The following is a 23559-nucleotide window of genomic DNA, read 5'->3' as shown; positions in this document are numbered from 1 at the left end:
AGATGTAGTTTAAGTAAGAACATGCCAAGCAGTGTAAAATAAAATAAAATAAGCTATGCAAACAGGAAAGAACAGTGCATCCTAGTTTGAAGGGTAAAGGGCAAGAAAGGGAAAGATGAACAGACAAAGGGCATTGCAAACAGAACCAAGAGTTGGATAAAAATGCAATCCTATTCTTTTGACTGGAGAAGATAGGGATAAGGGCAACAGGTTTTTGAAAGAGAAGTCGTAAATCTATACTGGAATAAGAGATGCTTCTCTTCTGATCAGAGTGCCATCGGAAATGCTATCAGGGCAGGTGCTCTAGAAGTATCAAGTGTTTTCCTCCCTGTTTCTTACTCTAGTGGATCACCAGAACAAGGGTCTTGGAAGCGAAGAACCTGGGATGCCAGAGTGGACAGTACGTTTTCCCCTTCTGGATGAGGTAGTCAAGAACAGTGTCCTAGAAGGCACTGTGCATGGTGCTTAGTTTTCAAGTACAGATTCCAAAAATCAGATGGGGTTCATTTGAACCCTATCTGAACTCCATCATTTAATTGAACCCCATCATTTGGGACCAAGAAGCCCTGTTTTTTGGATAATACTGCTGTCTTAATTTTAATCATTTTATAGTTTTACCGTATGGATGACAAAGAGGTGAGTGTAGCCAGCTGATTGGATGGACAATGGCGTGAGAATGATATGCTTTTTTGAAAGGGGTGCACGCCGCAGCAACACCCCAGCAGCTTTGTGGTTTCAATATATGTGCACAATGAAAATATTCTATACAATCATATACTGGTGCATTCACTATAATGCATTGTAACATGATACTGCTCAATGCTGTCACACATAAAGAAAAGGCACATTGTGGAGCTGACACACACACACACATACACAGCAGCATAGCCTGGTGAGCCCTATCATTCCTGGGGGCACCAGTACATATAGTGCTTTAGATTCAATTGCTCAATGGAACACCCTCTGCACCATCCAGCAGCTGAATGTTAAGGAGAACTTTCTTGCTATATTCCTTTATTACCCTTTAACGCAGCACAAAAGTGGAACGACGTCATGGTACCACACAGCATGAACACAAACCAATCTGTTCAAAATAAGATTCGACAACTCTCTCCCCAATTCACACAGTTGACCGAGCTGCCTGTGTTATGGCTTAGCTGATGGACACCAGGGCCCCTCTTCATACTAAAAGAGTTCTTGCAGGGAGCTCAAGCTTGCACTGGCTGGACCTTAACATCACAGAGCTCTTCCTTATTATTATTGTTTCATTAGATCGTTTTTCATGCTGGGCCCATTCAGCTTCTAAGCACTTGACCGGTGGGAACGAACTCATGATGCATGGCGTTGTGTTGGTGACAAGGTGAGTGTGTTGCCCATTGGCTATCCTCCCTGCTAAACATATAACCACTGGCATAAATCAGTGGCCACATTTGATGATTGGTGCCAGATCACAGGTTGCATGCAAACATGCCCCATGTCATGCTCAGCGGTGCTGTTGTTTATAGTTGCATTCTGGGCCATGTAGTCCCGGACCTAAAATGGAAAAATCTAAATTACAAGTCCCAAGTGCAAAGGTTGAGCATCCCGTAATGTCTTTGTGCATGCTTCCATATATTTCTAAAGGACAAAAAAGTCAACAATCTCACATCAGTAGCCACCCGGAAAAGGCCTAGGCACCAAGAGGCTAATCATGTTACTTGCCATTTCACAGTAACAAGAAGCACTTCTGCTGTCGATGCCAACATTGCACATGTCATTCAGTTGGTGCTCATCTAGTCCTGCCTTTGTCATTTCATTCTCAGAGCTAAAGCTTAATTATTCACATTATAAATTCAACACTACAATTCCCAGAATGCAAAGAGTCATTTCAATTCCCTGAACTTGAACCAGGCAAAAGGATGTCCTAGTGGTTGAATTTGCTGGGACCTTTGATGGATGAGTCGCAGTGCCACAGGTAACACACACCTGAGGGGACCCAGGGTAGGTGCCGGGATGAAGTGCTTGATTTTGCACAGGATGGAAAGTTATTACCAGGCCATTTGTGTCTTCCTTGCTATGTGCTGTTTGAAGGAGAGATATCTGTTGATGTCAAACTCAAGGGACTCGGTGCAAGTGGCCATCTGGGGTGTGAAGGCCTGGAGGGTCATAGCAGAGAGCCAGGTCTGGATGTGAGGTTGGCTGGTGTTTTTGGTCAGCAGTAGAAATTCAGTCTTGGATGGGTTGAGCTTCACGTAAGCACGGCACATGGAGGACTGCATCAATGTGAAGCAGACCTTGAGCCTGTGAACGGCATTGATGGAGGATTTCAAGAGGAAGAGCTGCGTGGCATCTGTGTATTGGTGGATGTTAATGCAGTGTGGAGACAGGAGGGGGTCCCAAGTTGTTCTATGTTAAGGATGAAGATCATGGGCTATAGGATGGATCTTTGCGGGACCCAACCATTGATGGGTAGAAATGGTTATATGGAAGAATCCATTCGGACAAATTGGTGGTGATTAGCAAGGTACAGTATATGTGTGCCCAAATACAGCATCACCAAAAAAGATCCAGACAGAAGCAACACACTGCCAATCAGAGATGAGATGCCCTGCCCCCAGAAAGCTTTTATTTCAAGGTTCAGAGCAAACATATTCATTCCCAATGAAAGCCCTCACTATGGTCAACATCATGAGGTTAGCTGCAATTGTAAAAACAGGCCATATTTGTAACTACCACCTGTTGTTCCCATACACCTGCTTATGGGCCTGGTGGTATTTCTTGAATTGGGTATTGGTAGTAAATATTGCCTAAATGCCATACAGGTTGCCATGATGGGATTCTGGGAGTCAATGGGATTCAAGGCTTCAGATGATAACCGCTGGATAATGTTGACTGACAGAATTCCTTCTACCACGATAGCTTCTGCTGTTATCCCCCCGCCCGCACCTTCTCATTGCTGTTCCTCCACCCCATGCTCTCTCCCTACTCCTCTCTCTACTGTGGCCCTCTGCAGATTTTACATGGCCCATCCTGGACCTTCATTGTTTCACACTTCCTTCATGCGGCTCACTTTTCTGCAAGTCTTGGGGAATAGAAACTGAAAAGGTACTCCTGCTCCCAGTCCCCGGAGCGTCTATTGCATTCCTTAAATATCATGAACAAAAATGTGTTGATGGGATCACAAAAGAAGGATGAACACGAAGCAATGTAGCTCATGTAAAATAATGCCTGTTTGTATCTTTCAAAATAGAGAGCGAGTGAGTGAATGAGTGAGTAAGTGAGTGAGTGAGCACTTGTTTACACCCAGTACATGGCTCTGTCTGCAGGCACTTGTGACTTGTGCGAAGACTTTTTGCCGGACCGGATCACAAAAAAGGCAACACACTGCTGCACAGTCAGTTTTAATGGAGTGCTGCAGCTCTAGTGTCAGGAATACGTGCAAATAATAGGAGAGGAACGCTGTTGAAAACAGAAAAACAACCATTATGTTATTATATTGATTACAGCCTGTGATGTGCGTGTACTTGCGCAAAGAGCCCATGGGAAGGGAATTATATCAGATCAATGGATACAACTGTGTTGCCAGAAATAAAATAAATGAGACTGTTTAAGTTCTGCAAAACATCTAAAAATGAATCGAGCTACAGTGGAGTATGCAATGTTCCCACATGGCAGCGAGCTGTTCAAAAGAGTAATTGCTACACAGGAATAGATGTACTAACTGGCTGCCCAGAGATCCCTAAAACTCATGGAAACACGTGCCTGCTGCTTGTTTCCCATGCCATCAACCAGTGTACACACACTCAGAACCCTCCATTAAAGTGAGCCTGGCCTGCATCATTATCGTTCATTATGCGACCTAACTCGTTTTTTTTAACCTATTACTCTAAATCCATCTCCCTTCCATTTTGTTCACGGTCCTTCTATTATCACAATTTCAATTTACAGGCTGTTCATTTTCCTTTACTAGTAGAGATGTGATTCGAATTGCTCTTGCCAATCTTTACGCGGGGGTTACAAGTGCAACAGAGATGCCTTTATTTGCACATGACATATTTATTTATTTGTCATTTCATTTATAAAGCACACAGTAACCGGAGGGCATCTTGGCACTGTTACATCCAGTTACAGGCAGAGTAAAAAGCAATGACATGTTGAGTCCAGTGGACCAGGTACAAGGTGGGTAGGGGAGCATACTAGCCAGAAGGGAAGGAGCAAGGCACCTTTCCATGGGGCTAGAGTCTAGGCTAACAGCCATGTTTTGAGGGCTTTACGGAAGACCCAGTAGGAGGGTTCTGCTCTTAGAGAACGTGGGGGGTCGTTCCACTGTTTGGCAGTGATGATGGGGCAGCTGTCTTGGGATAGGAGTGGTCCGGATTTGTTGATCAACTTGGTTGTGTATGTGGCAGATGATGCAATAGCCTAGTGCCTTCACTGAGGTGGAGACGGGGATGTGGCAGCCATCAATTTTGAATTCTGTAAACTGGGGGATGAGTTTCTTAAGTGAAGCTGGGGCCCTACCAGCCAGTAGGATTTCGGTTTTATCCCCGTTGAGACATAGGTGGTTGGTGGCCATCCAGACCTGGATGGTTGTGTAGGCAGACTGAGAGTCTTAGAGTCGTCTCCCTAGTTGCCAGAGAGGGGGAGGAGGATTTGTGTGCTGTCGGCATAGTTGGTGTAGGCTATACCAGGGTAGTCAAGAATGTTGAAGAGGGGTCTAGTGAAGATGTTTTAAAGGGTGGGGGATATGCAAGATCCTTGTGGTACTTCACAGGGGATTGTTGCTGGTGGGGCACAGGCATTGTTGATGAATACTGTCATGACTCTTCCCTCTACAAAGGAGGCAATCCAGGCTGTGGCTTCGGGGGAAATGTTGGCCGATGTGATGAAGTGGTGGCAGTGGATTTGGTGGTTGACCAAGTCGAAGGCCACTGAGAGATCTAGGAGGCAGAAAAGGGCAGGCTTCCCTATGTCGCTGAGCTCATCTATCTGTGTTTTTAGGTCTAGTAGTCCTGACTTTGTCCCATTGCCTGGGCGAAATACGGACTGGTGCTTACCCAGGATGTGGTTTGTTTCTAGGTAACGTTAGATTTGCGGATATGCTGCTCTGTCAATGATTTTCAGAAGGAATAGGGCCATAGTGATTGAGCGATAGTTATTAGGGTTGGCTGGCTTTAGGGAGGTATTTTCTAGGAGCAGGAGAACTCATGCTTCCTTGAGGTTGGAGGACACGATGCTTGTGGCAAAGGAGGCACTGATGAAGTTGGCCATGAGGGGGGGTGAGGGTCTTGGAGCAGTCCTTGACGAGGAAGGCTGGACAAACATCGCCTTTGCATTTTGAAGGTTTGAGGCTTTTCAGGATTGAGCAGACGTCCAGTTCTGTGATAGCTTTAAACTGAAACTGTGGCGTGGTGGAGGTGGGAGTGCCTGTGGTTGCAAGGTTGCTAGATTGGTTTGGACTTTTTTATTTTATTCCGTGTGTTCATTTTGTTGAGCATGACAGACTGGATGTTGATGCACCAGGCTTCGTCCATGGTGATGGAGTGGAGGGGGTTTCGAGCTCTCTCGGAATAGTGAACATTTCTCTAGAGTCAGATTTTGCATTAGTTATTCTAATATTGAAGGGGGTGGATTTAGCAGAGATGATGGCTTGTTTGTAGGTTTTTGATGCTATGGTTAACTCCATTTTGGTGGCGGCCTAGGTTTTTGTTTTCCAATTAGATTCTGCTATTTTGTCATGTAGGTCTTGGAGGTCTGGGGTGAACCAGGAGTTTGGGTGTCTGATGGGTTTTGCTTTACATTGGGTGTGGGGTTTGGCAGTGTTGACTGTGGAGTTAAGGATGGATGTATAGATTTATGCTAGGCGGTTAGGGTCTTCTAGGTAGTCAGGTTCTAGGTTGGGTATGGCCAGCAAAGGCACAATGCAGTTTTTGGTGAGCTTGCATGAGTTTCGAGTTAGTGCGGGGGTAGGGTGACAGTGGGGGTCTTGGGTGTCTTGTTGTGGTGGATAGTGAAGGTGATGACGTTGTGGTAAGACCACGGACAGGCAGTGTTGGATTTTGGGGCGGTCTGGCAATTGAGGTCTATGATCCAGTCAAATGTCTGGCCTTTGTTGTGTGTCGGGTCGCTGATATTTTGCCTAAAGTTTAGGGCTTTCATGGAATTGGAGATAGAGGTTGCTTAGAGGTCAGTGGGGTCATTGAGGCCTAGGTTGAAGTCGCAGAGGACAATGATTTGAGGGAGGGCTTTAGTGTTGTCACCAATGATGTGGAGCAGGTTTTCTTCAAAAGTGAGGATAAGAGGGCAGTAGATGATATGTTTAGTGATGGTACTGATGGGTGAGGTGGTCAACTTGAGTGAGAAGATGCCCCCATTCTCCTCTAAGGATGAGTCGACTGGCCTTTTGTGTAACGAGTCTTTTGCTAGTAGAGCGACCCTTCCTCCTCTTTCGTTAGTCTGTCTTTTTGGAATATGCTGTATCCTGGCGGGATTGCACGGAAGAGGGCTGGGACGGATGCTTCGTGGAGCTAGCTTTCAGAGATGTCTAAGGTATATAGGTTAGGTGAGATGGTGAGATCTTGATTTTCTAGAACGTGGGCGGTGAGGGAGCGTGGGTTGACCAGTGCGAATTTCATCTCTGAGGTCACAGCTGTAAGGGCATTTGGAGCTGGGGTTTCTTCTTTGCAAAGTAATAGTTGCGGTGTTGGGATGGGGCCCTGAGGGCAGTGGTGGCTGAGGGTAAGCCTGCAGGAGGTGGGGTTGTGGGACTGGTGATGGTGAAAGGGACACTGTTGGGATAGTTGGATAAATCCTGAGCGTCGGCATGATGCTAAGTGCTGATGAGTACATTGTGAGGTGGTGTAACGGAGCTCATGGTTCCCATGGGGTAAGAGTCAATGCTAGCAAGGTTGTCAGGGAGCATAGAAACATGTTCATGATGCGGAGCATTATAGGCAGCATTTACATAGACATGACCTGGGATAGGGCTAGGTCTGGGACACTGGTAGCACATGCGGGGGCTTTGAGGTGTGGGGAAGAGTGGTTTTGCACCAGGGAGAGATTTGGTGCAGTTGCGGTGGGTGGTGTCATCATATTGGCAGTCAAGGTGTACTGCGGGCGGTAGTGGTAGTGGTGCACAGTGTAGAAGGCTGGTTCAGATGGCGAGCAGTAGCTGGTGGGGTGAGCGAGGAGGGGAGGAGGTTCTGTAACGGATGAGTGTGTTTCTTCTTAGTGTGTTGCAGGGCTTCCAGTGTGGAGAGGAGGGGTGGCGAGCATATCGGGATGTCAGCTTGTGCGGGTAGAAGTGGTATAGGTGCTGTTTAGCTGTGCCATGGTTTGGCAAGAGGGTAGACGGTTTTGGGAGAGATCTGGGTTAGTGCTGTGCTGGTGCACAGTACTAATCCAGGTAGCATAGTTGCTCGCAAGGCAGCATTGCTCTCAGACTGTCTCAGCGTGGGTATGGGCATTGGGGACGTGCTGCAGGGACACACAATGTGGGGCTGCTGTGTCGGTTGCGTTGCATGGTGGAGAGGCAGGCAGGCAGTGCTGTGATGGACTGGTGGAAGAAGTGGCATGAGGAAGGTAGTGGGTTTCGGGAAGGGTATGATTTTTGAGCAGGAGATATTCACTGTTTGCCTGTGCTTAGAAGGGGAGGGAATCATACCCGGTTGATATGGCTTACCTTTGTTTGCCTGGGGCAGTCCACATATCAGTTCTCTCCAGTGTGTAGCTTCCGTGCGGCAGAGAGCGGCAGAGAGCGGCAGAGAGTGTATGAGGTCTTAAATACTGGCCTTCATACCCGGCCGGCTTCATGATCCAGCTTGTATCAGGAGGAATTATGAGGAGGAATAAAGGGATTCCTCCAGATCACCCACACTAACCACCTGTGGGTTCCCATAAGAATCCATCCTCCCCTGTCATCTTCCATCTTTACATGGACCCACGTGGAATCATCCTCACAACAGACAACTTCCACATCTACAAATATGCAAATAACATGCAGCTCTTCGTCAATATATCTTCCATCAAAGACAGGCTCAAGGCTCTATTTCTGAGGTTACGAACTATTGCAATTCTCTTGTTTTAGCTCAACCCTCCTACTTTATTAATTGTCTTCAGAACTTACAGAACTCTGCAGCTAGAGTTGCCACAAATACTCCCCTTCACGCCTCCATTTCAGCAGTTCTCCATTCTCTGCAATGGCTACCTGTTGCTCGCCATATTGATGTTAAAGCACTTTGTATTGTCCATCGTGCCTTCTATGGCACAGGTGCAGAATACCTTCAGTCTATGCTTCGCCTGTATAGCCCATAAGATCTGAACATGCACTTATGATTCAGGCACTAAGGTTCAACCACTCACGAATGAGAGAGAGAGCCTTTTAATTCTCTGAAACAGTTTTTTGGAACAAACGTCCTCACTCTTTACGTGTGATAGAAAGTCATCTCATATTTCGATGCCATTTCAAAACATTTCTATTTTAGTTTTCTCTTTCTCCTTTTGGCTGTCCCCTGCTCATTTCTTCTAGCACCATGATGCCTTCATTGGTGGAGGTTGCACTTAATAAAAGCTTTTAACATAACATAACAAAGTCTGCCATCTTTGATCCAGTCGCGGATGTCTAGTTCCTATCTGAAGCTCAATCCCTCCAAGACTGAATTCCTACTCCTGACCAACAACACTGAACACCCTGACATCCAGACCTGACTCTCAGCTAGGTGCCCCGAGGCAACAGGTTCCTTGGGTTCAACATTGACAGACACCTCTCCTTCAAACAACACATAGCAGCGAAGATACAAATGGCTTGGTATCAACTTTCTCTGCTGTGGAATATCAAGCCCTTCATCCCAGAAAACAACTTCAGATCTGCTGTCCAAGCATTGGTCCTCTCCCACCTGGATGCTGGCAATGCCCTTTTGGAAGGCCTACCAGAGACTTAGCAAATTCTTTTTTATTAAACGTTTATTTAATCTTGGCAGACACAGTCAAAGTCAGTACTTCATAATGCATATTGTTACAGAGTATATTATTTTGCAGTGTAGGGTTTACCAGTAAACATCCTTTCAGCAGTGTACATTTCATGTTGCTACCATCAATAGCCCATCCTCCAATCCTAAAGCATTTCTATTTGTCTTACTGTCTGTTATGTAACATGCATTTGGACCAGAACATTGGGGAACTCCATCCAGATACCTCTGGGTCTGGATGTCATGGGTAGTGTTTTCATAAACAATTCTTCAGTCATTCACCCACACCAAATAATTCAAGCAGTCCTTCTTTGGCGTGACCCTTCCATTTCCTCAGGATGCACCCCTTAGCTAGCATGCATCCCATGTTGAGAAAGCTTCTCTTACGTCTTTCCGGGATTTTACCCCACAGGCAACTCATGGGAGACATTTCTAGCGGTCAATCTATCACTTTAGCCATGTCTAGAATTTCTGGCCCCAGAATTCCAACAGACTAGTGCAGCTCCATAACATGTGCAAATATCCTTCATTCTCACCTCTACAATGGGGACAAAGACCATCATTTTCCAGATATATTTCCTTGAGTTTGTCTGGCGTATATAGTGCAGTATTGTGAATTGAATTAATTTGAACCTATAGTTTATTGATGTTGACCTAGAGAGAGAGCACATTTCCCCCCCAGGTTTCACCGGTAATCTCTACTTCCATTTACGTGGCCCATTTCTCTCTCTCTCTTTAACTACTATTTCTGGGTTTTTTCCAAGATCATTTTGTATAGGGATGCTATTTTCTACTGTAACCATACGAATTGGAAATGAAGGCTGCAAAATCATTTTCATGGGGGTTCAATTGAGTAACATGCCCGCCACTTTGGAAATGCTGCTCTCAATCTGTAAAACTGTAATATTTCTATGGGTGTACCCCTGTGGCCCTCTTTCCAGGTTTGTAGTGTCAAGAATTGTTCTTCTGGGAACATGTCCCCTAATGTGTGACATTCCAGGTTTTCCAGGGACGGAAGGTGATCGCCATAACGGTAACCATTAATACTTTACGCCATGCTATGAGTGTGGTTTGTATTGGATCCTACATTCATCCTTGTATCTACCATCTATAAGTAATATTTTCAAGTCTGCTTTGTCTGCCGATGCACGTTCCAGCTTAACATGCGGCAGAGTATTTTCTTGCCAAACCAATATGATACAAACTGTGCCTGGCCAGCTATCCAGTATATCTGAACCCTCCCTTATAATAAGGCTGCGCTATTTCCTCCAATTGTTTCCGATCAGCACTTGCATGCCACAGAAATTGGGACATTATTCCATGTTTTTTTGTGAAGAACCGCTTTCCAGGTCATATGGGCACAATGGCAAATAGATAAAGTAAGTTAAGCAGAATTATCATTTTAATCATGTTGAGCTTGCCAGCAAGTGAAGGTGGCATATGCCTAATTTTAGAGTCAAATGTTTTTCCTGTGTGCAGTAGTTACTGGTGTATAGTGAGTCCCTTCCTCTGAATATTATCACTGGACTTTGCAAATTCAACCACATCAACCGACCTTCATGGTACTGCATTGGCTCCTGATGGAAGCCTGTATCATCTTCAAATTCTGCTCATCATTTACAATGTTGTCACCCTGAAGTCCCCAAGCAACCTCAATGAGAAACTCAGCATCTCTGGAGGCCTACGATCCGTAAAGTCATGCACAGACAAGAACGCTGCTGGAACAGTAAGGAAAGTACCAGAAGACATGCCTCCTCTGTCTGGGCCCCAAGACTCTGGAACGTCCTCCCCATCTTCATCAGACTCGCCAACTCGCTTCTACAGTTCAGGAAAGAGCTGAAGAAACATCCTCTTCCAGGAGTGGCTCCTCCCTAACACCTAGGTCCATACACTCTCAAATCCCCACTCTACTTAAAACTGGGTGACCTGATCCCTACCATTTCCTCCCCTGGTTGCTTCTAGATCCCTTGCTGACAAATTGCCCCCCCCTCCTCCTCTAATAATAATAATAATAGATAACCGAGCTAAGTGAAGAGGTTCGGTACAATCACCGGGCTACTGTAGAAAGAATGACATCCCCTACACCAAAATGCGCATGACGACCCTTTTGAAGGTCGACAATGCTGGAGTGTGTAGTGGAATACCAGACATATGGCGATGGTGCTGGTGCATCCTGGGACACCCCTCTGCACGTAACAACACCCTATTGAAGGACCTGCATTGTCTGTCATGGTCTAGGTAAAATTGGGATGCCTTTGACATGTCCAGGTTGTGCTCTTTCCGATTCCCTGGAATGGTCCATTAAAAGAGTCTTGACTCAAAGGAAATTCCATCATGACCGTGAGGAAGAACCAAGGCTGATTTCCTAGAACAACTTGGGTATTGTGGGATTGGATGAAATAACCTGTACAGCTCACTAGTTCCTTTGGCCAAAGATATGTGCAATCAAAACTCTGTTCTCCATGTGATGACTTCTGTGTCCAGAGATGCTATGTGGCTTATACGACTTGTGCATAGTATCAACAGAACCACATTTAGGTCACTTTGTGGCCGAGCAAGGAAGGTCCACTGAAGTGTCTTTTGACTACTGGATTGTGGGGGGAAAAGTGCAACCTCTGAATTCAGGTAGGCAACAACTGTTGAAAAGTATATGTGAAGAGAGAAATGGAGTCTAACTTGAATCCTGTGGAAACCTGACAGATAGCATACAGTAGGGATTAATTTAGAGGGGGGGTTGAGCTTATTTTAAAGACAAGTGGAAAACACACACCAACTTACACATGTACTGTTTCCTGGTGGAAGATGTATGTGCCGCCGGCAGAACAAAAATGTTTCTGCTGAGATCCACAAATGACCAAACACTTAGTCATTAAGAACCAGAGACCTGAAGAAAGCAAACAAAGGGGGTGATGCAGGACCTGTCCCTCCTGCTGGCACAGGGGAGTTGGAGGAACAGCAAATAACAGTGAGGGTACTTTCGTCATGCCCCAGAGGTCAGATAACCAATATATCATCACACAAATTGGAGCTACCTGCAGCTTTTTCCAGATCGATGAGGGCCTGAAATTGTGGACCACCTTGTCCAGAAATGGAGTAAGAGGAAACTGTTATCACTGGTCTGGGTCATATTGATATAAGAAAAGGATACTGTGGCAGGTATACTTCATAGATGCTTTATTTCAGTTCCTTAGTTACAATCAGGTCTCATCAAGTGCATAAGGAGATAGGAGGAAATTGTGAGGGAAACCCACTGGCTCCCACCACCCCGGCTTACGCAGCTCAACTGCCTGGGTTAGAACCGATTCATACACAAACACTCCAAGCTACCTCATACGTTCCACAAATGACATCACCACATACATACAGCATTCAGGAGGTAAAACCAAGGGAGGGCAAGCTAATCCCAACACCTCCTTCTTTTACAATCACAAGCAATCCCAAAGGTAAAACCATGGGAGAGAAAGATAATCCCAACACCTCCTTTCTTTACAATCACAAGGAATCCCAACACCTCCTTCCCTTATGATCACATGCGATCCCAACACCTCCTTCCCTTACAATCACTGGACAAACAGGTGTAACAAACAAACCAGTAATGGCACCCCAACAACAAAACAACCAAACTTCTATCCTCCAAAGAAATCACACATCACCATCATCCCATCCTCGTCGCCAATTGTTATGACCCGATCAGGGTCATAGTGATATAAGAAGGATATTGTGGCAGGTACACTTCATAGATGCTTTTATTCAAGTTCTTCAGTTACAGGAACAAATCAGGTTTCATCAGGTCCATAAGGAGATAGGTAGAAATCATGAGGGAAACCCACTGGCTCCCACCACCCCGGCTTACGCAACTCAGGGTTAGAACCTATTCATACACAAACACTCCAAGCTACCTCATACATTCCACAAATGACATCACCACATCCATACAGCATTTAGGAGGTGAAACCAAGGGAGGGAAGGCTAATCCCAACAGAAACGCCTACAGAAATTGAACCCTCCTAGGGAGAAGAAAAGCGGTGCCCAGAGACCGATAACTGAGGGTCCCCTGACTGGCCTAAAAAAGAGAGTGAGCATTGTCATCTGTATTGTTTTGTAGTTGTCATTTATATAGCACTATTTGCCCATTTGTATGGCCTTTGTGGTTGGAACTCCCTCAGGGACCAAAAGTCCAGGTATGGGAAACTATAAGAGCTTACTTAAGATGCATGTCTGGATTCTGCCAGGATTATGATGTAGGAGGGCTGGCTAGGCTCCAGTGAGCAACCCAGAGGTCAGACACATGAGTGGGTGCTGTTGGTGGTTAAGATAGAATGATAGTGCAGGGGACTTAATGTGGGTCCAGCTAGACCGAATTTGTCATAGGTTGTCACTGTATACTAATGGCAGAGGTGTTGAGGCACGTCTAGGGTACCAGTGCAGACGACAAGGCGAGCAGCTAAACCAGATGGTGATTCAGCCTTTGCTGCATTGTAGAGTGCATGGATGTGGAGCCGTGCCTGTGGAATGGTATCCACAGACGTGGTGTGATTTAAACATCCCTTAAACTGCCAAAGAGGTCTACCCTAGGGCACCCTGCTGACTTCTAGATTTGTTTCACTGCCTATCTGGTCATCTCTCACTCATGGGGCTCAGAACTGCATTCTGAGTGAAATCTGCAGAAACATTAACGGATCCTGCCAGGCGAGTGGCCTGAAGCCTGTAGTATAGAGCACTGGCCTCTGGCGAACACTCCAGGCTTGCTGGATAGCCGTGAACAGGGCAAGACAGTTAGTGGTCGTGATGAGTCCCTTCTGGAAGCCTGTCTCATAAAGCTGAATAAGTTTAACACCTTCCTCCCAGTTCCATAGTTCCTTTAACAACAGGCAGGAAAGGATCTTTGGGGAGGCATCTAACATCACTAACAGGTGGTAATTTTCCAGGGTCTTTGTGATTTCCCCTTTTTCCAGATAGGGACTACGATGCTATCACGCCACAATGGAGGAACAAGCTGACATTCTCCAATCCAATGGAAAAGCCAGTGGAGAGTGATAGCCCAATGAATGGCATCCGATTTAATCAAAGAGCTACAGATGCCATCAGGGCCAGGGGCTCTCAATGTTTTACTACCCCCAATCAATTTCAGGATGTCAAAAGGGCCCCAAGAGTAAATCCATTTCCCCGAGAAATGTTTGGCTTCGATGTAGTTACATCCCCATTCCCCAGAATTTTGGAGATGTGTTCAGCCCATACTGGTTCTGGGACACCTATAATGTCATGGGTTGCCGGGGAGTAACCCTCAACGGCTCTCCAGAATTGTCTGTGTCATTCGCCAATGCTAATCCAACCAGGGAACACCAGTGGGTGCACTCTAGATGGTCTCTATGGTTTCTCAGTCATTTACGGTATTTACCTTTTGCTAAGTCAACCCATATAGCAAGTTTGGCTGAGTCCAGAGCCAATCTAGATAACTCACGAAGAGTAATGCGCAGTTCCCTCCTCCGGTTGACAATAGACCCATCATGAAATTGTTTATGGGTAATCCTAGTGGTCAGTCTAGCGCTAGTGGTTCTCTTAACACAAGTCCTGGAAATAATTGCAGCAATGGGGTCCCCAAAGTCCTTAATTGCCTCAACTGATGTAGTAGGGATAATTTCAGATGCCCTTTCCTCGCTGTGTTCTATATAAGAAACCAGAGCTACCTCCAGGCTAGTCATGACCTCCGCCAACCGTTGGTCGTTCCAAGAAGCAGGACTAACTCTCAATTCCCTGGTTGAAGTTAGGGGCAAAGATGACACTAGGACTTTCAAGGTCAAGACAAGAGGTAGGTTATCACTTTCTAGTCTATGCCTTATGCCCATAGCATTAACCAAACAAGGGGCATTAACCGAAAAGGCATAGTCCAAGATATTACAGGATGCATGTGCAATGCGGGTACATTGAGGAGGGGAATCTGATGGAAAAGTACCATTCGTCATGAAGTACCCAGGGGAATAGAGGATACTAGCCCACTCAAGTCCCCTCTTACAGGAATCTGAGAGCAAGTCCCCATCCACCATAGCAGAGGACGAGGTAACTTCCCGATTCAAGGTGTTTAGCTCTCTTGGTACCTTGGAGTTAAAGTCACCAAGTCTTAAAGGCATGTGTAGAGATTATTTTTTTAGAATGTGTGGCACGCGAACCATTCTCCTTGTTTGTTTATGTGCGGAGCTTGGTTCGCGTGACACTTGAGAGCCATTGAGAAGTTGTGTTCGCTGGTCTGGTACTGCGGGCCTGCTTAAATAAACTTTACGTTTATACTTACCGCGTTTCCACTATTCTTCACATTGGCGACGAGGATTGAGGGGGCCCGCCGCGGAGGCTTCGTGAAGTACGCAGATCGGGTTCTCCGAAGAGCATCGGCCGGCACAGCAGCTGCGGCTGCGGCGCCTCAGAGCCCCTCCCACTCACAGGCCTCGGGCTCGGAAGGATGCCACTATTCTTCCCAGCATGTCTGGTATTTTTTGCTGGTATATCTAAGAGAACGCCGTCCAGATCTTCCTCACGTACAGGGGCAGAAACCTCATCAAGTGAGGTGACAGGCATGACCTGATTATCCATTGTGCCCAGTTGGTTTAAAGCAGTGCACTTCACTTGGCGTGCTGCTAGAGGCCAGCCAGCACGGTGCTCCAGCATCGTGGTGGGTAAAACCAGAAATCCACTATCGATGGGGTAAAGTCAGTAACCCACCCTTGTTTAAACAGGAACGGTGGCATTCACACCTATAGGCTGTAGGCAGAAAAAACAGAAGTTAAGGAGAATATTTGCGGCAGGCTTTATATGAGGGGTGGGTCATGTACTGGGCCCAACTCAACAAATATGAACACTCAAGGATCACCCCATCAATTTCGGCTGGGACCGCTAAGCCAGACCCCTAGGTCAGGCACCAGTGCCTAAAATATGCCAGTTTCACACCTCAAAAACCCCTGACAGTAGAAAAGTGCAGATAGAAGGGTGTAAAATGCACGCGCTGCACAGCATTTACTCAGGGGTGGGTGCACGGGGCATAATACCTTTATTTTGAGGCCACTAGGCCACCAGGCCGTTCACAGTTCACTGAGGCGCCATTCACTGAGGCGCCTCAAACCTGCCCCGTGCTGCGTGTCTGCCACCTGATGCGTGTCTGTCACAGCTTTTTGCGTCCAATTCAGAGCTTCTCCTCTGCTCCCGCTAAAGAAAAGTTAGAGGAAAGGACATAACGTTGTCACTTCGCTGTCAAGCCGCACTGCCTCTGATCGCACAAGCAGCCACTTCCGACAGCAACAAAAAAAACAAAGGGCAGGCAGGTCCCCTAAGGGAAGGCAGACGTCTTCCTAATGTTAGATTCAGGATAGACCTCCAGGATTAATATGTAACGTGTTCCCTGTTGATTCCATGAGTTGTGAATCTACAGAGGACTCTCCCAAAGAAGGAGGCGTCCGTAGTGATGCAATGGGTGGGTTCCTAGAATTAATGAGCGGTTGGATTTCTTGGACCACCACTGAAGATCCTCCAACACTAACGGAGAAATGGAGAAATGGGAACCATGAAGGATTTGGGCTGAGTATCCTGCTTCCAGTGCCACACCTCTTGCAATTTTGTCTCTTTCACCTGAACCAGTTGTAGGAAACCACCACGACATATTAGCACTTGGAGATCTCAGCCAACCACAATGTTCAGAATGCAGTCAATAACTACTAGTATTGACTGTATTCTGAACATAATGTCGTCAAAGGCAAACAGGGAAACAACAATGGAATAACCCGGTAAGATTTATTTTCAAGAAGACTCTTCCACTCTGGGAGGAAACTTTTTTTGCTGCAATATGCTATTTAACAAAGACAGAACTAAAACACTGGAAAATGTTTACACTTTCTTATTTCTTATAGAGAAATCGTCTACTTTCATTTAATGTCTCTTAATGCAGGCTCATGTTAAACCCCCTCCATTATATTCAAGTTTGGAATTTAAATGCTAACTAATGAAGACAGCCTTATTTAAATACAAAAACATGAAATGTTTCTCTACTTACTTTACTCACTATTAAAGTAACGTTTTTACTTTACCACAACATATCCAAAATGTGCTAATAGCATTGCAGATCTTGGGAGGGGTCAGTATTGCTTGGGCCTCTGGCCATAACTTGGTGGCTGGTCATTATCCCATGATAATGACTGTGTCCTTGGTCTTTAAAAATGAAAAGAGGACTAGCAACCACTGGATCAACAAAGTCTTCTGTCTGGTTCCCCCAAATATAGGCACATAATGCATCTTTACCAAGCCTGCACAACAGGAGACCACTGTGTTGGAAGCTTGCACACTATAATTGTTTACAGGTATTATTATTATTATTATTATTATTATTATTATTATTATTATTGTTATTATATTACGTGTTATTATTATTATTAGTAGTAGTAGTAGTAGTATTAATATAAATAATGATTATTATGTTTTCGTATTATCAATAATACAAGTGATAATAATACTAATAATTGTACTACTAATAATAATAATAATAATCATCATCATTATTGGATGCACTGTAACTGTATGATATCAAATCAATATCAATCCAATAATAGATTTCTGTGAGATTGTGAGGGATGCTGCACAGAGCCCTCAAAGTGCACGGGTTCCTTTTTGGCATTAATATATGTATTCACCCCCCAGAATGTCTCCTCCGGTGACTGTTCCATTGATGGCACCATGCCATGATATAGTTTCCAGCTATGTCCCGGTTGTATGCTCCTTTCTCTCCAAGGGGATTGGGATGAGGAGCAGTGGCGGGCTTTCTGGCAGGTGCGGGCATCATGCTACCGATGGGCCGTGGCATGTGATATGCCTCGAGACAGGGACACGCCATTGGCAGATATAAACTATCCTGGGAGCAGTACGTGATTTAGAGCAGGGATTGGCCTTCGGGCTGGGATGGGATTTAGGGCATTATAGTAGCGTTGGCCAGAATGCTGTCAAGTGCTCTATTGTTTACCAATGATTGCAGCAAAGTGTTTAAATCATGTCTGCGTGCATAACCATCTCATTAGCATACACCAGCATACTGTGCCTGATGTATGGCTAAGGGATTGCATGCGTTAATAATTGAGTGCAGTTGCTGCATAGAGTGTAGGCTCCTGGGGAGACACTGTGTAAAGCACCACACACCGTGGGTAATAATAAGCAGCGCTCAGATACCCGAGGGTTCGTAGCGCTATTTAAATGCCAAATTAAATTAAATTAAATTAAATTAAAGCACCCAGCCTGTGCAGTGAAAGAAACATCAAAGGAAGCTGAAAGGCTGCCCACCTGTTTTCCAGACAACAAGACACTGACATGGAAAAAACTTACCAATAGGAAAGATAATGACCTGCACCCCAGACCTTGTGTGGAATACCCTGTAAATGTACGTGTTGGACAGATCGCCATCTCATTTCAATTAACCATGCAATAACTTTTTTGCCTGGTGAGGTATGTTATAATGTACAACATTGAGATGTAAGAGAGTAGTCATTGCCTCACCAAAAAAACTTCAACTGTCCTTGAAAGATGTCCCTGGAGGGCTTAACACACAAGTAGGACTTGTTTGCACACATACAAATATGACAATCACTGAAAGCGTCCATGTATGTGTACCATAATATTAAGATATGAACCTTTTAGAGTGCCTAATACAATAAAAGTTAGACATTTGTACATTGTTTTGTTCCAAGCCGATATAATTGCATCATTGCAATAATAACACATCATTTCAATTTGAAGCACTCAAATGATCCAGGTATATTGGTATGGAGCTCAATGAGCATTCAGCGCAATAGTCCGATGCAAGCTTTGTGAGTTTACAATGGGTCTTATTATAAGTTTGGCTGTATTTCTGTGGCACTGCAACAGAAATACCGCCTAACTTGGTTACTGATACCACCACTGCGTCTAGCCTATTAGCCGCGGGTTTACAAGTGGTGGCATAAGGGTGTTTATGCACATTTTGAAGTCTGTATGACGCCCTCCCTTCCACTCTCTCTTTGGCCGCCCTCACTGGGCCCTCCTCTTGCTCCTTTCCTGTGAGGCTAAGAACCTTGATGTCACATTCGACTCTATCCTCTCCTGCTCTCCTCACATCTCTGACTTCTCTAAGAAGTCAAACTATCAGCTGCACCCCCTCAGAGGTATTCTTCCTTTTCTCACTTTCCCCCAGAAGCTCACTGTCTCCAGAGCTCTGGTCTTCTTTAGGCTGGACCATTGCAACGGCCTCTTTCTAAATCTTCCTGCCTCTACTCTTCGACTTTTACATCTGATCCAGAACAGGACTGCTAGACTTGGCCTCAAGTCCAGGGATCGAATCTCTCCTGCTCTGAAATCTCTTCACTAGCTTCCTGTGGCTGAAAGGATCAACTTTAAGACCCTCTGCATCGTCTACAATGCTTTCTTGGGCCTGGGACCCCTCTACCTCCAACTGTCTCTTCCAAACCTCTTCCTTCACGAGCTCTGCGCTCATCCACCTCCAACCCCTCTGAGGGTCAGAACCTTCTCCAAGCAGAGAGTTGGGGGCAGATCTATCTCCTCGACTGGGGCCTCCCTCTGGAACAGCCTCCTTGCCTCTCTCAAACCTGAGCAGAACCACTTCCGTTACTGGAAGCAACTCAAGACCTTCCTTTTTGCTTCCGCTTTCTCACGTCCTCTCCCCTGCTGATGGACCTGACTGCTCTGTTCACTGGTCACCTGGTCACCCTCTGAACTTGGGCCCAGGCTCCTGCATGTCCAGGTGCCCTTGCACTGCCTCCGGGCTTCCCATCACGTAAGAGTATGTGGCTGCAACCCTACAGTCTCTTCTCTGTGCACCTATGAGCCACCCACTTGTGAGTTAACTGCACTTCCCCCTTCCACTCCCCCCGGCATTCTCCCCTTCCGTCTTTCCCGCACTTGCGCGACCTGAATGACACATGGCCTAGTAAGATCATTATTTTGTCCTTTGTTTCCCCCTCCTTGTCTTGTCGCACCTAGAAACACGTCTGTACAGGAGTGTTATAAATGCCATATCATATTGGGGATTTGGCAGATTTATCGTTGGCAGTAATTCTGGTAATTTGGTAACTCAGCCAGTTTTTTTACTTTACAGTGCAGGATTTTCCTCTCGTACCCTTATAGATAATGATCCTTGACTCTAATGCCAAACGTGTCATTTGGTTGTGCAGTAAAAATGTCAGTAATTCAGTAACTAAAAAAAAATCCCTTTAATCATTGATCTAATGCTCCTTATAATTCAAGAGATCTTCAAAATATAATATACACTTAGGATCGGTAAGGAAGCAATAAACTCACCTGTATTGCAAACAATTATTTGTAGCAGTTTAGTGCACATTATATTACTTTAGAATACCTAAGATCATCTAGTGGGAGGCCACCAGGGGGCGCAGAGGTAATGGCAGCCTAGGCGCCAAGCTCCCGCCGAGTCTGGGACTTTCTAGGGGATTGAGCCCCCCCAGGCATCCCAGGCGGAACCGCAGGGCAGCTTGACATTGGTGGCCTCCCCGAGACACCCCTACTCGAAAGAGCAACGTCTGAGGCCCCTCGGAATCTGGAGAACGAGCCGTGACAAAGCAGCGGCCGCGAGGGAAAGCTCGCCTCAGTGACCAGGAAACAGGGACGGCCTGCTGATGCGGAGAGCCTGCTGGGGAGCCTGGCCTCCCTGTCGGGCGGCGGATCCTTTGAAAGGAGCGGCTCGCTGAGGCGGGCGGGTCCAGCGGGTGGATCCGGCTCGCAACGGGCCCCTGGAAGCAGAAGCGGCCTGCAACGAGAGGGGGACTCGCCAGCCGGGCCCACTCCCACCAGACTTCGGCGGACAGCCAGAGGAAGCGGCCCACAGAGGTGAGGCGCTCATCCATCGGGCCGGCCCCCCCCTGCCAGCAGCAGCCCTCCTCGACAACCTCGCCCCGAACGAGGATCTGGGCCCCCATTGCCTCCCCCTCGCCCTCAGGGATGGAGCACTCCCCCCCGGCAGGGCCGGCCTGGTGGGAGGCGTGGGCGGATGGCCTCGAACTCGGCCTCCGGGGCCTAGAGACTGTGGCATCGGACTCCGACCTCCCCGGGACCCACACACAGGGAGGGGGAGGCACACCTGGGAGCAACGACCCCTGCGGATGATCACGCAGCAACCGCCGGACTGCCGCGGCCACAGCTTACCCATCTACCTACCCTCCTCCACAGTGGACCCCCCCAGCAGTATAGGCCGATTCAGGCCCCGAACAGTGCTCTCGAGCCCTGAGTGACCACACTGCACCTTCCCCCGCGCTGAAGAACCCCACGATCCAGGGGACCTTGATAAAGGGATGACTTCCGCCCGCCTCCACCCAAACAGGTGGTGGTCCCCGGGGCGTGAGCCCGCCTGCCACCCTCCCCGGGGGAGGACAGTGAAACTGGACGGAGGTGTGAGAGCGGCGCCCCACAAGGCTACACCGAGACGAGGAGAGGCCCAGGTGTGAGCCCCCCCCGGTAAGGGAGGGGCGTGTGCCCGACTGGAAGCCACCCCGAGGAAACCCCCCGAAACACTTGGCAGACCCCACGGAGGGGACTGCGTAGGAGTGCATGAACTGGCTGGAGACCCTACAAGCATTCCGGTACAGGGAGACGGCGAGACCCAGTAGCAGCTTCTCTGGTTCCGGTGGCATGGCTCACCCAGGGACAACGACGGAATCCACGACAGCGATGGAAAGGGGCTTCGCCTCCATTCTACAGTAAATTAGGGAAATGCGCTCAGACATTGCCCAGAAGTTCAAGAAGATGGACCAGAGAGTGGACAAAGTGGAGGATAGGCTCCTACAAGTGGAAACCAACCAGTCCTCGTCAACAGCCCAGGAAGTCCAAATAGACGTGAGGCTTGCGACCCTAGGGAAAAGAGACGAGGAGAGAGCCAGGCAGATGGACGATTATGAAAATAGGGAGAGGAGGAACAATCTAAGATTTTGGGGGATTCCGGAGACAGAGGGGGAGACAGAAAGAGACTTGACCCGAGTTGTGAGAGACATTATTACCCTTCTATTTGCAGAGGAGATGACCACAGAACCAACATTCGACTGGGTGCATAGAGCAGGAGGTAAGGCGGGGAGCCCCCGGTCTGTCCTTGCCCGGTTTCACTACTACACGGAAAAGGCCAAGGTCCTGGATGAAGGGAGGAAGGCGGGGGTGATAACCTACAACAACGCTCAGATCACCATTTTCCAAGACCTCTCTGCTTACACCCTGGCAAAGCACAGAATGTGCTGCCCCATAACGCAGCTACTCAAGGAGAAGGGGGTGCGCTACAGGTGGGGGTATCCTTTCTCCCTGACTTTCGAATATATGGGCCAACGGACAATGCTGGTTACCGAAGAGGATATAAGAGGGGCAATACGGGATTATGTGGTGGATCCCATCCCCCGAAGGGGCCCAATCGGCCCAGAAGCAATGGACAGGGGGGCCCAAGTCAGTCGGGCGCCAGGAGAAGGAGAACCGCCCTGCGGAAATACAAAAAACTGAATACTCCACCGCCGGCACAGGAAGGAGAGCATGTGGACTCGGAGGGCTGACGGCGGAGGAATCCCGACTAGCTGCGGGGCAGGACTGGAGATTTATGATATCCCAGCGAGGACAGTCTCCTGCTGAACAGCAAGTATAGTGTGGGCACCTGACGGGCTGAAGCCGGAAGGGTGATGGGGGGGTCAAGGAGATGAGCATTGTACTGCGTGCCTGGCCAAGGGGGGCAGGCTGATGGTCTGGCCAAATGCCAGCAATGGCAGAACTAACTGGCTGGATGCCGGGTAGGGGGGAGAGGGGTAGTTCCAAGTTGGTAGGGGTTGGGTCTTTAGGGAGAGGGGAGGGGGGGCATTGGGGGTCAGTTTTAGGGCCCCCCAGGAGGGCGTAAGGGGGTATCCAAGTAATCAAGATGTGAGACTAAAGAAGCGAGATGGGAGATTCAACAGGATGTGGGTGACCGAACGGGAGAGTTGCACAGACTATGGCTGATGGTCTGCCGGCCCTGGGGGTGGGTACCCTAAATGTGCGAGGTCTGAACACACCCACAAAGAGATCCCTAGTTAGTAGAGAGTTCAGAAGGGCCAAACTAGACCTGCTTTTCCTACAGGAGACACACTGGGCTCGGGGGAAGGAACCTAAGATGAGGAGAGGAGGAATAGGCGAGATGCTCTGTGCATCGTACAGATCTAAGAAGAGGGGAGTGGCTATCTTACTAGCGAGGGGCATAGGCTTTGAGCAGGAGGCAACACTGAGGGACCCTGAAGGCTGCTACTTGCTTGTGAGGGGTTCAGTACAAGGCGCCCCCTTAACTCTTGCAGTCGTATATGGCCCCAACGAGGGTCAAGCCTAGTTCTGGGAGGAAGTAAGGGACAGGCTTAAACTCTTTGTGCGAGGCAAGGTAGTGGTGGGGGGAGACTTTAATATGGTTCTAGACCCGTCCTCTGATAGAAAGAGCGTGGGCCCTCCAATCAATAGGCCTGCGGACGAGGCCATGGCGTGCAACTTCCAGAGGGTTAACGCAGAGCTGGGCCTGGTAGACACAATCCCGTCCCCGAGGCCTGATGCCCCCTCGTACACGTATTACTCGGCCATACACACCTCATTC

This window comes from Ambystoma mexicanum, chromosome 4p, assembly GCF_040938575.1.
Source record: "Ambystoma mexicanum isolate Mex_15411 chromosome 4p, UKY_AmexF1_1, whole genome shotgun sequence".
NCBI classification, from domain to species: Eukaryota; Metazoa; Chordata; class Amphibia; order Caudata; family Ambystomatidae; genus Ambystoma; species Ambystoma mexicanum.
The sequence above is the reverse complement of the archived record's forward strand: the minus strand, read 5'-3'. Positions refer to the sequence as shown.